Source organism: Leptidea sinapis, chromosome 30, assembly GCF_905404315.1.
Source record: "Leptidea sinapis chromosome 30, ilLepSina1.1, whole genome shotgun sequence".
NCBI lineage: Eukaryota > Metazoa > Arthropoda > Insecta > Lepidoptera > Pieridae > Leptidea > Leptidea sinapis.
In genome coordinates this window covers 2,593,333-2,608,082 of record NC_066294.1, presented here as the reverse complement: position 1 = coordinate 2,608,082, position 14,750 = coordinate 2,593,333, and the positions used below count along the sequence as shown (strand labels likewise).

General features: G+C 34.6%; 1 protein-coding gene across 1 annotated transcript in view; it reads right to left on the bottom strand.

Moving 5' to 3' along the window:
- LOC126973856 (uncharacterized) overlaps positions 1-14,750 on the bottom strand; it is a 168,790-nt gene that overhangs the window by 23,763 nt on the left and 130,277 nt on the right. The window lies entirely within an intron of this gene.

The window sequence follows — 14,750 nt, the reverse complement described above, 5'->3', positions numbered from 1 at the left end:
TCACCCCAAATAAACACCCTAAGTCAGTTAAGTAATGCGTTGTCTATAAGATTAAACTATCCGGGAGGCGCGCAACTTGCCCTCTCTGGCTCAATACTAAATACTTAAGTACACTTAACTGTGTTAACTTAATCTCCGTCAGGCCCGCTTAGCAAATATTCGATATTATGTACCCACGTAATTAATTATATTTGTTAGTGTATACGCACATAACTTGCTTAACACTACCGGGGAAATACACCAAGTTATTACTGACAAGTTTAGGTTTTATCAAAAAATGTTTGTGTTGGGTATTTACATTGTCGAATTTTGAAAAAAAAAATATTTTTGAGATAATTAAATCTTTATATTATACCACAGAGTATGGATGGATGGATGGATGGACTTGCTTATAGTAGTAATATGTAGTTTATTAGAAATGACATCAAAAAGAATTCTAAAGTAATCAATTTTGAGAAAATAAATACCTTAGGCCTTTTTACTAACAGATGGATAGCCGTTTTTTTATTCGTTAACCTGGGAAAACTACTGATCCGATCGGAATAATACTTATACCATAAGATGCAGCGTTTGAAAAGAATATATTATATTATATGTTTGTGATTACTCATCCGGAACCTATATGTTTTTGACTTAGAAATACCTATCTTATATGAGAAACTTCATAAAATCCAAGACATTTGCATTCTAAAGACCAAAAACATCTATGGCACAAGAATGATAAGGAATATAAGAATAATGATACCTTATATTTTAAAGATTTTCCAGATAATCTAGAAATATTATATAAAATGAATGGAAAATATACAGGCTTCATAAAAAAAACATATTTAGAACAATAAACATATTTATATGAAGACCAAAGTAAGTATTACTATAGCATTATTTAATTATTATAATTATAATAATGTAACTTAACCAGATAAACCCTTTAGGGGTTTTCGTGGTATTAAATTGTAGAAAAATTTATTGTGTGCTTTGTTTTGAACAATAAATGAAAAAAAAAAGAATATATTCGCAATAGAAATAATTTAGTCAGTGGAAATTTAATTACATATGACAAATCATACAATGAGCGGAGACAAGGTACTTAATTTATAAGGTTAAACAACGTTTGCCGGGTCAGCTAGTATTAATTATATTTACAAAACTCAATATAACACTGGCTTTTTATGAAATAGAGGCTGACCGCTGACCGCCTCAACACTATGTTGTTGCGTCTGATATTGAGAACAGAGGATTGATGCCAGCTTTTAAGATTCCTATCGTCCTGGAAAAACCGCGCAAGGAAGCTTATTCCATTGTTTGTACTTCAAGAAAATTCTTTGAAAACTGCGCAGTGAAGGAACGCCACGCCACACATCCACGGAATAGCATTATTTCCGCGTGCAAGCTTTGAATTCAAATTCAAATATTTTTATTCAAAAAAGGATTCAAAATTACTTATTGAACGTCAAAACTACCACCCATTCAAAAGAGACTGCCTCAGACCTGAGAAAAACGGGCGCAAGAAACTCAGCGGGCTTTTTTTTATAAAAATATGAATTACAATGTAATATCGTACATTAAACATTTATAATTAAAGGGGCTGACGGTGTTTGCTTCATTCCCAGTCTGTGGTATCATTTAGAAATTCGTTTATGCTATAATAACCTTTCTCACACAAACATTTTTTAGCAATTCTATTCAATTTCGTAAGACATTTGTTTTGTACATTTTCGGGGATCATATTTTAAAAGCATATACATCGCCCAATAAAAGACTAACTCCACGTAGGCATAACGCCTACTACTCGGTAAAGTTTAAGTTTAGTAACAACTTTATGTTTGTTCCTCGTGTGAACATTATGATTGTCACAGAATTATTAATATAAATATTTATTTTAATTTTCACTCCAAAGTCATCCGGCTTTTAGAACTGTTGATTGAGTGGCAATAGTGTTTTGCTGCGTATAGTTATAGCTGTCGTACTCGTAATGCCGTCGTAATGTATCGGTCAAAACAGCGACCATTTAGATGATCCATCAACGTTTTAATTGCTTCTCATTTTGTTGTGCCTGGTATTACAAAGTACGGTCGGCAGAAACCCAGTGCTCTGTGAACGGCTGGATAACTTGGCGTTGCGTAGAGACATCGCTTCATTATGTATTCTACCGCATTTATCACGGCGACTATTCCGAAGAGCTGTTTCACCTGATTCCTGCAGCCGAATTCCACTTTCGCACGACATGCCACATCTCAGCCGAATATCATCCCCACCATGTGGATGTGTGGCGGTCCTCCACAGTGCGGTTTTCAAGGAGCTTTCTTCCGTGTGTGTTTCCGGGACGATACGACATGGGTACCTTCAAAAAAAGCGCATACAACTTCCTTAAAGGCAGGCAACGCTCCTGTGATTCCTCTGGTTTGCAAGAGAATGTGGGCGGCGATGATCACTTAAGACCAGGTGCCAGTATGCTCGTATCCTCCTTTTCCATAAAAAAACGGTCCACTAACAGATATATATCTAAAAAAAGAGAACATTAACAAGAATACATTGAGAGGCATCAGTCTAAATGTTTACTTTTTTAAATTTTTCTCTTAATGATTCTTTAGGACCTAGGTTATAAATATCGCGAAGAGATTATAGATATATATATCTGTTGGTGTATAGTTAAACTTCTAACGATATTTTCTTTCAGAGATGCGTGAGGCATTACTACCAGAGAGAAGAGAGAAACACGGATAAGATGTAAAGTTTCAGTAAACCTAATGTTTCACTAAACACGCAGACATTTAAACACAAATGGCACACTACTGCATACACGCAGAAAATGACACTGATATAACTATATAAAAAGTCATGCTATTCATTTAAGTACTTATTACCTAAATATATGTTAGTATGTGCTTAACCTGAACATGTAGAGTTAACTGATTTTTTTTTATTATGAATGTTCTATTTATATCGCAATTCTATGCCGACTGTACAGACTAAGCCCACATATTGTGTACGATGCACAAAATGATCGATGCAACCACTGAATCAACTGAAGTTAAATCCTTTTAAATGACTTATTGGCGTCACAGATTAGTGGCAAACATATACTAGTCGCCTGGCTATTAGGATCACTCCAAATTATATTAATTTTATGATCAATAGAAAAGCCATGGGAACAAATTTTGGTACATCACTTGTTTTTGAAAAGTATATTAGAATCTAATACGAGTGGAAATCGTATATGCGACCAACAATTTAAAAGAACGACTCATACTACTTAGTTGTAAACATAACTTTTTTTAATTTTTTATGAAAATAAGGGACGAGACGAGCAGGACGTTCAGTTGATGGTAATTGATACGCCCTGCCCATTACAATGCAATGCCGCTCAGGATTCATGAAAAGCCCCAAAAATTCTGTCTCATTTGCCCAGTAATTGTACTAGCTACGGTGCCCTTCGGACGCACAGAAATGTTTACGCAATACTGCTTCTCGGCAGAAATAGGCGCCGTTGTGGTACCTTGTGATCCTGTGGAAGAAGAGAAGGAGATAGATATAGACATGCAGATTAGTAGCTGGCGGGGATCAAACCTGCGGAAATGTAGTCGCTTCTTCTATCAAGCGTATGTTAAGAAGCATTAACAGAAATGACGAATTAGATAGTCTGTATAGAAGGCAGTAGGAAGTCGGCACACAGCGTAAGAGAGGTTGTGCTCAATTATTTCCGTCCGTGGCGCTCATTACAGAATGTTTGTGTGGCTAAGGTGAAGCCCCCAGGCTGTACTCACCATGTCATAAGCTGAGGCGATTTGAATTAATACGTATTAAATTTATATTTCTTTAACAACTTAATTTAAGAATGTTCAAAGTGCTATCTTCGCGCCTCAATAAGGCTACTGGTAACCCAAGCGCTGGCAGCTATTTCGGTCAACGGATCAGCCTTGCTATCAAACACGGATGCTGCCAGTATTCTTGGTAAGCTTTCACGTAGTTTTAATTTTATGTAGTCATAGTATTGTAAATATAGGAATAACATTTGTTTTGTTTCAATAAAGACTATAATTTAACAACTTATCATTAATTATTATTTGTACGCCACAGCATGCGGGCAAATAAATGATAAAATGAAATTAAATAAAAACGAGTCAAGAGGCCTCGTATAATACAGTAAACACTAACCCCCTTATTCATAATAGTCCGCTTACTTTAAACAGCCGCTTACTTAGGAGTGTTTTTTCTCATTCTGACTTAGGTCAATAGAAGAAGACAGAGTGAGAATTAGCAAAGCTTTAAGTTAGCAGACTATTATGAATATAGGGGTAACATGCTTTGTTTAAAAATGTATACTAGTATTATGCAGCTAAACATTTTTTTTGTTTGTACATGCTATTCTCTGGATCTAGTCACTTTTTCCACGTACTACAAAGCTGTGGAATGAGCTTCCTTGTGCAGTCTTTCCGGGACGATACGTCCTCCAAATAAAGCGCGTACACCTTCCCGAAAGGCCGGCAACGCTCCTGTGATTCCTCTGGTGTTGCAAGGGAATGTGGGCGGCGGTGATCACTTAACACCAGTTGACCCGTAAGCGCGTTTAAAAAAATCTAGCAGTAATTATTATTTATTATTATTATTATATTATATTATTATATATAAAGACTAAATAATTATTTTTACATAATTTGATAGCTGTTGTTGTGTGAAATTATTGAGCTAATAAATCTTAATAATATATGTTTCATATGACGACTGCAATTCGAGCCACCCACAAATTTGTGTTTTTCTAGAATCCTGAGCGGCACTGCATTGAGGGGCAGGGTGCAGGTATCACTTATCAACAGGTGAACATCTGGGTCGTCTCGGCAATTTATGAACTTAATGTCACTTGACTAGCACCTACCTCTATTTTTTATTTTTATTTTAAAGATTATTACTAAATGTGGCAAATATACTTCATATTAGCATAATTTACATTTTCATGTTTACCTTCTTTAAAATAATGAAGATAGATTTATTTGAGCTGAGTATCTTGCGTCCGTTCTTCTCAGGTTTGAGGCAGTCTATTTTGAATGGGTGGTAGTTTTTGGAAGTTCAATAAGTGATTGTGAATCATATTTTAAATAAAAATATTTGAATTTGTTTGAATTTTAATTATAACTTTTTTTGAAGCATACACATATTTGAAGACAGTACTTCGATGTAAGTAGTTTTATTTTGTTTTTAAGTAATCGGGCAAATCAAAACACACATTAATTTTTATATTTATCTTTAATCTTTAATCGTCATATCACTTCAGTACATAATAAACGTTTTGATAATATAAAGTATATTTAAAAGTTAATATTAAAAACGCTTCAGCTTATAACTTAACATCGTCTAATCCAGAGGGACTCGGTATCGGCAATGTTGGCTTAAATAATGAAATTACAGGCGCGCCACAACGTATCTCTAATAGCGCACGGGTTCCGTACACCTGTTCCTTTGTTCTGTGTAATTAACAACTACACGGGGCTTCGGGATCTCATTACTCAAACACAAACTACAGCTATGTGGCCATTTTTATAGCTGACTCTTGATTTCAGAAACTCTTAAGACCGACCATTCACAAAGTTAAAGGCATATCTTCAAAATGAATAAAGTTTTAAATAACTAGAGTAAAACACGCTTTCACAGCAAGCCGAACCAAGATGGAGGATTTTTTGAAGTGAAAACTTCTTTAACGGCGTTGATCACTTTTCTTGGGATGGATATAAAATGTTAAATAATAAAACTCGCCTCAGGACACGTGACCTGATCAAATATTCGTAAGACAGTCGTTGAAATTATGGATTAAAGTTGATTTTTCTGAGAGATAAACTTTTTAATGTAAAATAATTGTGATAGTTCTGAAGTTCTAAAGTTTTTATGTAATATAAATTGCCATTTTTGTGTACGATAGTGCAATAAATGAACATTGTATTTAATCACATAAATGCTAGTACTTTTATACTGATAAATAAAGCAATTCGTCCGAAATTATTATAGGTGAAGCTAATTGAAAGATATGTCAATATATATAATATATAGTGTCAATTTTTAACATGAAAAGACACAAATAAGGGCCGCTTAACAAGACAGCGGGAATATCCAGGAATATTTCGAGCGGGTCCAAGGTTATTAATGGTGACCGCCCTTCGTCATGAGGCTGTCAGGGTATTATTGGGGTGGGGGAGAAATATCGGGAAAAAAGGAATAATTTACCACTATGTATATTGACAAATGGGGTAACTGGTGCTTTAGATTAGTACAACCGCAGAGTAGGGATGGATACTTTAGTATTAAGTACAACTAATAATTGTCCATCTGCATTTGATAAAATGATAAATCATTTAATTTCTTACAGCCCCTCCCGCGAATTTACTCGATGATTTGATGCACGGAAATTTATTTAATTTTCATAGTAAATTTAACGCTAAAAAGCTATCTATGAGCGGTTTTCGAGATACCTGAGTTGGACCAAGACAGAGAGTAGAGTTTCACCAATGAGAGGCTCTTCGCACGGCATGCCGGCTAGATTATGGGTACCACAACGGCGCCTATTTCTGCCGTGAAGCAGTAATGTGTACGCTGTTAACTGTGTTTCGGTCTGAAGGGCGCGGCAGCTAGCGAAATTACTGGGCAATTAAGACTTAACATCTTATGTCTCCAAGGTGTCGAGCGCAATTGTAGTGCCGCTCAGAATTTTTGGGGTTTTCAAGAATCCTGAGCGGCACTGCATTTTAAAGGGCAGGGCGTATCAATAACCATTAGCTGGACGTCCTGCTCGTCTCGTCCCTTATTTTCACAAAACAAAGACAAACAAAAGTATTTAAAATTAGCATTTTTACCAATGATTTATAGAAAGAATGTTCATCGCAGTCGTTGGTGATGCTGGTTAGCATATGAGGCCAAAACTATGAAAATATTGGCACCAGCCTTGATTAGTGTGCTTAGTTACGATTGAATTTCAAGTCGGTGAAAAATCCGTTACATGCACACAGGTGAAGCATACTGGAGTTGTTTCTTCTCTTTCATAACCATTTGTTTCCGAAGCGGCGCAAGTGATTTCAAGTTCATCAAAATTTCTAAAGGAATCAATTTTGAGAAAATTAATAGCTTTTTCGTCTTCTATGTACTTATGCAAAACATATGATCTTCCAACCACATTCAATTAATGGGCTTGTCATCTAGTGAATTAGCACGAGACATGTTTTCATTATCGGAAAGTGGCAGTATATGTAGGATACGCAGAGAGAACAGAATATTCAGAAGTTCCACTTGGCAGATTACATCATAATGTGATTGGTGGTTGATACGAGCACTTAGTTGCGGAATGTGTAACAAACTGTGACCCGGCCTGATTTATGTCCGGGTTACCCGCCGGTAGGGTTGGCACTTATCATATATTTTTATATTTACTTTTTAACAGGTATATGTACGGTAAAACTGCAACTGGACTGATTGTAATCACCTTAGATATTCCCTAACATGACTAATATTATATATAAATGAAAGGAAATAAGATTTTACCCTTGGTCCAAGGGTCTTGACTATAAGGCTTCTTTAGAAAATAGCAAAAAGGTTAGTCGACTTCACAGGAGACGGAAGATTCTAGAAGACTATTCAAAGGGGGAACGGTGCTAGTACCTTTGGAACCTTGCCTAAAGGGACTTTTTTTAATAATATATTTTAGTTATTTTACTATATTTTTTAAGGTTTTTAGTTTTAAGATCATTGTTCTAATATATATTATTTTATTTCTATAAATAAAAAAAATTAAATTTGAAACTATCACATGTAAATTATAATAAAATATAATAATGAAAGGGTTCACGGGTACGAATTCCGGCAGGTGCAAAAAATTTATTATGGTTGTGTTGCATTCATAGCACATAGTATGACTTTAATGATTATGTTTTCTTATGAAATCCATTGGTAAACTTACTTACAAGTTATGGTATTTTTTTATTTTTTTTATTTTTTTTTATGAAAATAAGGGACAAGACGAGCAGGACGTCCAGCTGATAGTAATTGATACGCCCTGCCCATTACAATGCAGTGCCGCTCAGGATTCTTGAAAAACCCCAAAAATTCTGAACGGCACTACAACTGCGCTCATCAGCCTGAGACATAAGATGTTAAGTCTCATTTGTCCAGTAATTTCACTAGTTAAAGCACCCCTCAGACCGAAACACAGTAATGCTTACACATTACTGCTTCACGGCGGAAATAGGCGCCGTTGTGGTACCCATAATCTAGCCGGCATCCTGTACAAAGGAGCCTCCACTGGTGTATCCACATAGCATTTAAGCAACTATTATTATATAGAATAACTTTTATTATTTAACAAAACATCATTACTTACATATAATTAGAAGTGTAAGCGTGGCAGCCCTAACGTCGAGATTGGCTGAAAATTCCCTTTCATTCATATTTATAACACGATGGAATGTACGAGACACGATAACAGCGTTTTGTATTTGATGACAGCATTGTTTAGCGAAGCTTTATGTCAAGTGACAAATTATTGAGAGAGCCGGTACGCCTTTTTATGCAATAAGAGGAAAAACGACAGGCTTGGAGGAAAAACACTTGGTAAGTGATCACTCCTAACAACCAACAGAACGCAATGCCCTATTAGTATGTGTTGAATATAAACTATATAATAATAATAATAATATTGACATACTTTTAGCACAAATTATCTTGCCCCAAGTTAAGCATATATAGCCTGTGTTATGGGTTACAAGACAATGATATATTTAATACAATATACTTACTTAAACATACATAAATTCATATAACTTACATATAAACATACATAAATACATATAAACATCCATGACTCGGAAACAAACATCCATATTCATCATATAAATGCTTGTACCTACCGGGATTCGAACCCGGGACCACTAGCTTAGTAGGTAGGATCGCTAACCACTCGGCTATACAGGTCGTCAAATATATAAATGTTAGTTCTCCATCAACGGACCAGCATAAGGTTCACTTGCTGGTATGTATTCCTAAGAAGTTGGGAATCACACAAGCAACTTGTTATAAAATGATTGCGTATGGTAAGTTCATTTACAAAAAATTCTTCGTGACATTTAAAATTTACAAAAAAAGAAAATACAGATATCTTTATAGTTTCTTTTAATATCATGGTGCTTAGCTGTGTAAATAATATAGAATATTAATAAAGAATTATTTAAAAGACAATTTAAATTGTAGAATGACATATGGAAATATGGAAAATTATATTCCTTAATCCTTGAGGATGTTACAACTATGCACTTACATAAATAAATAACTAATCTTAATATATATAAATTAGGTGACACGTTGTTTGTCCGCGATGGACTCCTAAACTAATGAACGGATTTAAATGGGGATTACTTCATGGAGTGCAGTTTGGTCGAACTTGAGAGATTGTTTTTATTTTGATTTGGGACCCATAATTATGTTTATTTTCAATATTTCTTTTGTATGGCCATATTTTCTACGAGAGAATTCAGTGACGCACCGTTTGAGAGTTCCGCTATGAAACAATTTCATTATAACAACAGGGAGCATTTTTTACAAAATAATTTTTGATGTGACATCACTTATTGAAAGTACTTATAAAAACAGTATTTTTTTATTATCTACAGAACAACGTCTGTCGGGTCAGCTAGTAATTATATAAAGAGTTGTTCGCCAGAGAAATGACACCAAGTTTCGTTAACTTAATGTTAAGCCTCCTTAAGTACATCCTCTTTTACAAATATATATTTTGTATATCATTTTATTTTACAGGTACGATATAGGGCGGTGTCATTTAATGGACAGTTTAAAAAAAGGCTCTATAGTCTATATGGTGACAGGTGCTAGCGATATAAGTTATATATCTAACTGACGGCTCACAATTGATTGAGGGGCGTATAATCAAATCAACATACCACCAGTTATCTGACAGTAATTAACTTTTGATTGACATTTGTAATCAACAGGCACGAGCAGGGTTACATAAAAAGTGTGATAGTAAATACTTTGTACATTAACATTTGTTCAAATGTCTGACGATAATGACATCACGCGGGCTGACTTACGTACGGCCGCGCCGGCAAACATCATTAATTGTAACAAAATACGTTCACTTCTGTAATTTGGTCATGTACTACACTCAGTTCCGTCTCTATTATAATCATATCACAACTTTACTGTAAAAGAGTACACACAGTGAGTAAACGCCGGCCCAACTCGGCTAAATCTCCACCCATTGTCTCTTCGCCTTCTTTAGTTTAATTATAATATTGTTTACACGGACGAGTCTAAAAAGAAGGACTCCGCGCCGTGCTGGTGTGTGTGCGGTTACGGGGGATACTAGTTACACAATTATTTCTCCCTTAAATAATCATATATGGCCACAAATACTTATAAAGTATCGTTTTAACACTTTTTCACAACGCACGACGGCATTTTTAAAATATTTTATTAAGACGCAAACTGATTTGTCACAGACGATGACAATTCTCATAATGGCCGCCTATCGGCCTATAATAGTGTAAGTGTGTGCGTGGGGCTATGTATTTACACGTCAATCAGCTTGTTTTGGTGCTACACTGTTATGTAAGGTGACACGGAGTCCTTACTTTTTTACTAGTCCGTGATTGATTAAACAGTCTTGTACCAATTATCCTGTGAGTAACATTAAATATTGTACAATAAAAGTGCTTTTTGAAACTTAATTCCCGACGCCCGATACATAACTAGTGCTATGAATGATTTTATTACTACACATAAAAATAATATTACAGTTTCTAACAGGTCAATTTGTAACACTGGATCTAACTGTAAGTACTGTCATCATCAGTCCGAGGGCCAGGGCGGTGCTGCCATCACCTATTCTGATCCGAATTGAAGGGCCCGTGTGACAGACATATGAGACATTCTATCATAAGTCTAATATGGACTAAGGGTTATGTCAATTATCTGCCAGTTTAAGGCTTTTTCGGGTGAACTCGGTTCGGGTCGAGTGAGGGAGGGTTATATTAACCTCGACTTGATGATGATGTTTTATTTTTCTATGTAATTCAATTACTCGTTATTTTTATACAAAGTAGGAATTTACGCCCCAATCCAAATTCGGACGGAACTGAATGAGAATTTTTTGAAAGGTTAATTTGATGTTAATAATTTCACGCGTTATCAACGGGATAAGACTAAATACGGCTATGATTAAAATAAGGTTATTGTGTAGGGGTGCCAATAATATAACCGTAAAATAATAAAGCAAGGGTATAAATAATTCAGACAAAAAAATGTAAACAGCAAAAGTCTCTGAAGTGAATATTACAAAGATAATTTATCCTCCAACAAAATCCTAAGTTTTAAGTCGTTTATTTAAACTTGAAATCAAGAATATGAATTATAATGATGAAATTATGACCGAAGTCTTCTGCAGACATCGTAAATATTACTCGCGGAAATTAACCCCAAGGTTTGGATCCCCGAAACCTTCTGAAAACTTTGCAGATAACCGAAATACTTTATCATAAAACGTTGGGGTTGGATTAGCCCGCGGCATGCGAGGGGTTCCCATCGCAATCGCATGTTTTATTTCACGATAAAACTCATTTATATTTCCAGTTACATTTTGTAAACGTAAAAAAAAATAATCACCACACTCAAAGCTGGGAGAAAGTTTTTACGTTGTTTTAATATTTATGTATTTCACGGGTTTTAATTCCACTCAAAAGTCTCCACAGTAACCCTTATTTTTATTGGGCCGTTTTATGCAATAAGCAATTTTCATGGCCAAATTTCGTTAATGTTCAAGAATTAATGGTTAGCTAGCTAATTGATGTAACTGTCAGTTGGTCGGCTGTATTTTATAAAACACAAAACCTAGACAGCTGAAATTCAGATTGAAAGTGTTTTTCTAATGCCGTTATAACAAAAAGAAATACCGAATACAAAATCCAGCATACAAGACATGTTTTTACCATCTTGCAGTTCGAGTAGCATTGAATTTTTCTAAAGTTGATTCTTTCTTAGCCGAGTGGTTAGCGACCCTCCTACTAAGCTGGAGGTCCCGGGATCGAATCCCGGTAGGTGCAAACATTTATATGATGAATATGGATATTTGTTTCCGAGGTCATGGATGTTTATTTGTATTTATGTATGTATAGGTAAGTAAATTGTACCAAATATATCGTTGTCTTGCATCCCATAGCACGTGCTATGCCTAATTTAGGGTATAATTTGTGTAAAAGTGTGTCAATATTATTATTATTATTATCAAACGAAACATATGCCGATCAAAACATTACGTTAGACCGACACGATATAAGCTCATCGAATTTATTTTTTACAAATTGCCCAATGAATTGAAAGATTTACCTTTCAAAGTTTTTAAAAGAAGACTGCATTAGTGGTTAACAAATAAGTGCTTCTATAGTTTAAATGAATTTTTCAATACAAAATGAATTAGTTCTCCTTATTTGATAATAATATATGTAAATTAATATACTTTTATGACATTGAATTTGTTAATATTATACATAGGTACTAAATTAATTATTAAGTTATTTACGTCTCATATTATAATATCTTAAAATTTTATTTTATAAATATTAATGATATCATTGTGAAATCCGACATGTTTCGGTATAACAGTACGAGTAGTGTTTAGACAATTTTATAACATATTTTGCATGTCAATTGAAGAAACATATTGGATTATCCATTATATTGTTAACATCTTAAGTACAATGTTTCCTGCAAATAAAATTTCATTTCATTACAAGACATAATAAAATCTATAATATACTATAAATGCTTTTAAAATAATGTAAGAATTGTTTAAATCAGAAAATCGGAACCGACGTGATCCACAAAGACTCGTTCTACATGATGTTTCAAAAATTACTAAATATCTATAATTAAAGTTCTAGTAGCAAAAAAAGTAAAAATTTAAATTTTAGATTATTTAAGAATAAGCTGTATAGTTGGCTAAAAGCTTATAATTTTTATAGTGTTAAGGAATTTATGGATATGAAATTATGATATTAATTGTATTAAGTCAAGTATTTGCATGCTAGGAATAGTGCTTGCAAAACATATAAGCTCATTATTATAATATTTTAAAACCATTTTATACAATGTTTTTAGGAAATAAATATATTATTATTATTAAACTTAACTTTTGATACTGTCCAATCATCAAACATTATAATCACTTGGCATCCATATGTTCTCATCTCGATTCTGTTACCTCACAGTTACATGAAACAATAAATCTCATTTCACAGAGCTAAGATCTAATCACAGCTCAATTTCCGTGACTTGACAAAGGGAGTCACTTTCCATTAAGTAGGTCGAGCGGACAAATAGATGTGGATAAAAATGCTTTTCGTGATGTGAAGAGATCAGCGTCCGGAGGGTCGTCTTTGTTTCTGGAAGTACGCGTGTCCTCTGATCGGCTATTGTTGGCCGAGAGATAAGTTATCGGAAGATTTTGCTTTCGAGTGTGTTTAATGGATTTTACAAGATAATGCTTTTATATTTCGGGGATTATGTATACTATGGGAGTACAGAGTGATAAATATCTCAAATACACTAGTCATATTGACAAAGTTTGTAACAAAATTAATCGTTTTGTCTACGTACTTAATAGGTTAAGAAGGATAGGGTCACACAAGCTATCCCTTATGGCCTATCATGGATACGTTGCATCAGTTTTACGCTATGGACTATGGGGTAATGGTTCATATGTTCTGTGAGTTTTTATTGCCCAAAAAAAATGCTTACGCGCAACATTAGGTGTATGGCCGTGGCACTCTTGCAAAACACTATTTAAAAAACATAATCTGCTAAATCTACCATGTATGTACATTTTCGAGGCTTGCTTTCTGCGTAACCACAGATATCTTTTCACGTCAGCTGTCGAGGTGAATGCTAGAGTAACAAGGCAGCCGCATAGACTGGTTTTTAAATATTGTCTTAAAACAACACTTTTTCTCAACAAAAGCTATAACATGTGTATAAAATTATATAACAAATTGCCTGAGGACTTGAAAATACTGTCAAATAAAATATTTATACCAAGACTCTTTAAATGGCTAATTGAAAATAATCTTTATAGTTTTAATGAATGTTTAAACAAGTTTTAATTCAAGCTGGTTAGTATTCCGTATTCCAAAGCAAAATAAATAATTTCATTTCATATCTTTAGACAAGTTGGCGATTGTCCTAGGTTGAGATTTATAGAACGTACATATACTTTGCTCAGACTTTACTTAATATGTAAAACTTAGCTGAGTGTGATAAAACGCGAACTTGACTTTTGCATTGGACTGTCTTATCTTAAGTTCAGCATAATTACTGCTGTCAAATGAGTATAAAAACGAAATGATAGATTATACTAAGCTCACACGTAAGTAAAGCCTGCCTTGGGGCAAGTTGTCGAATGGCGACTAAGTACCGGAAGACGTAGTGTTGGTAGGTCCCCCAAAAGATTGACCGACGCTCCGGTCAAGACCGCCGGAACACGTTTTCACCACACAGTGGATTTCTTCCTACTTCCTGCTTTTACTAGTGGGAGGCTCTATTGCACAGAATGCCGGCTAGATTATGGGTACCACAATGGCGCCTATTTCTGCCGTGAAGCAGTAATTTGTAAACATTACTGTGTTTCGGTCTGAAAGGCGGCGTAGCTAGTGAAATTACTGGGCAAATGAGAGTTAACATCTTATGTCTCAAGGTGACGAGCGCAG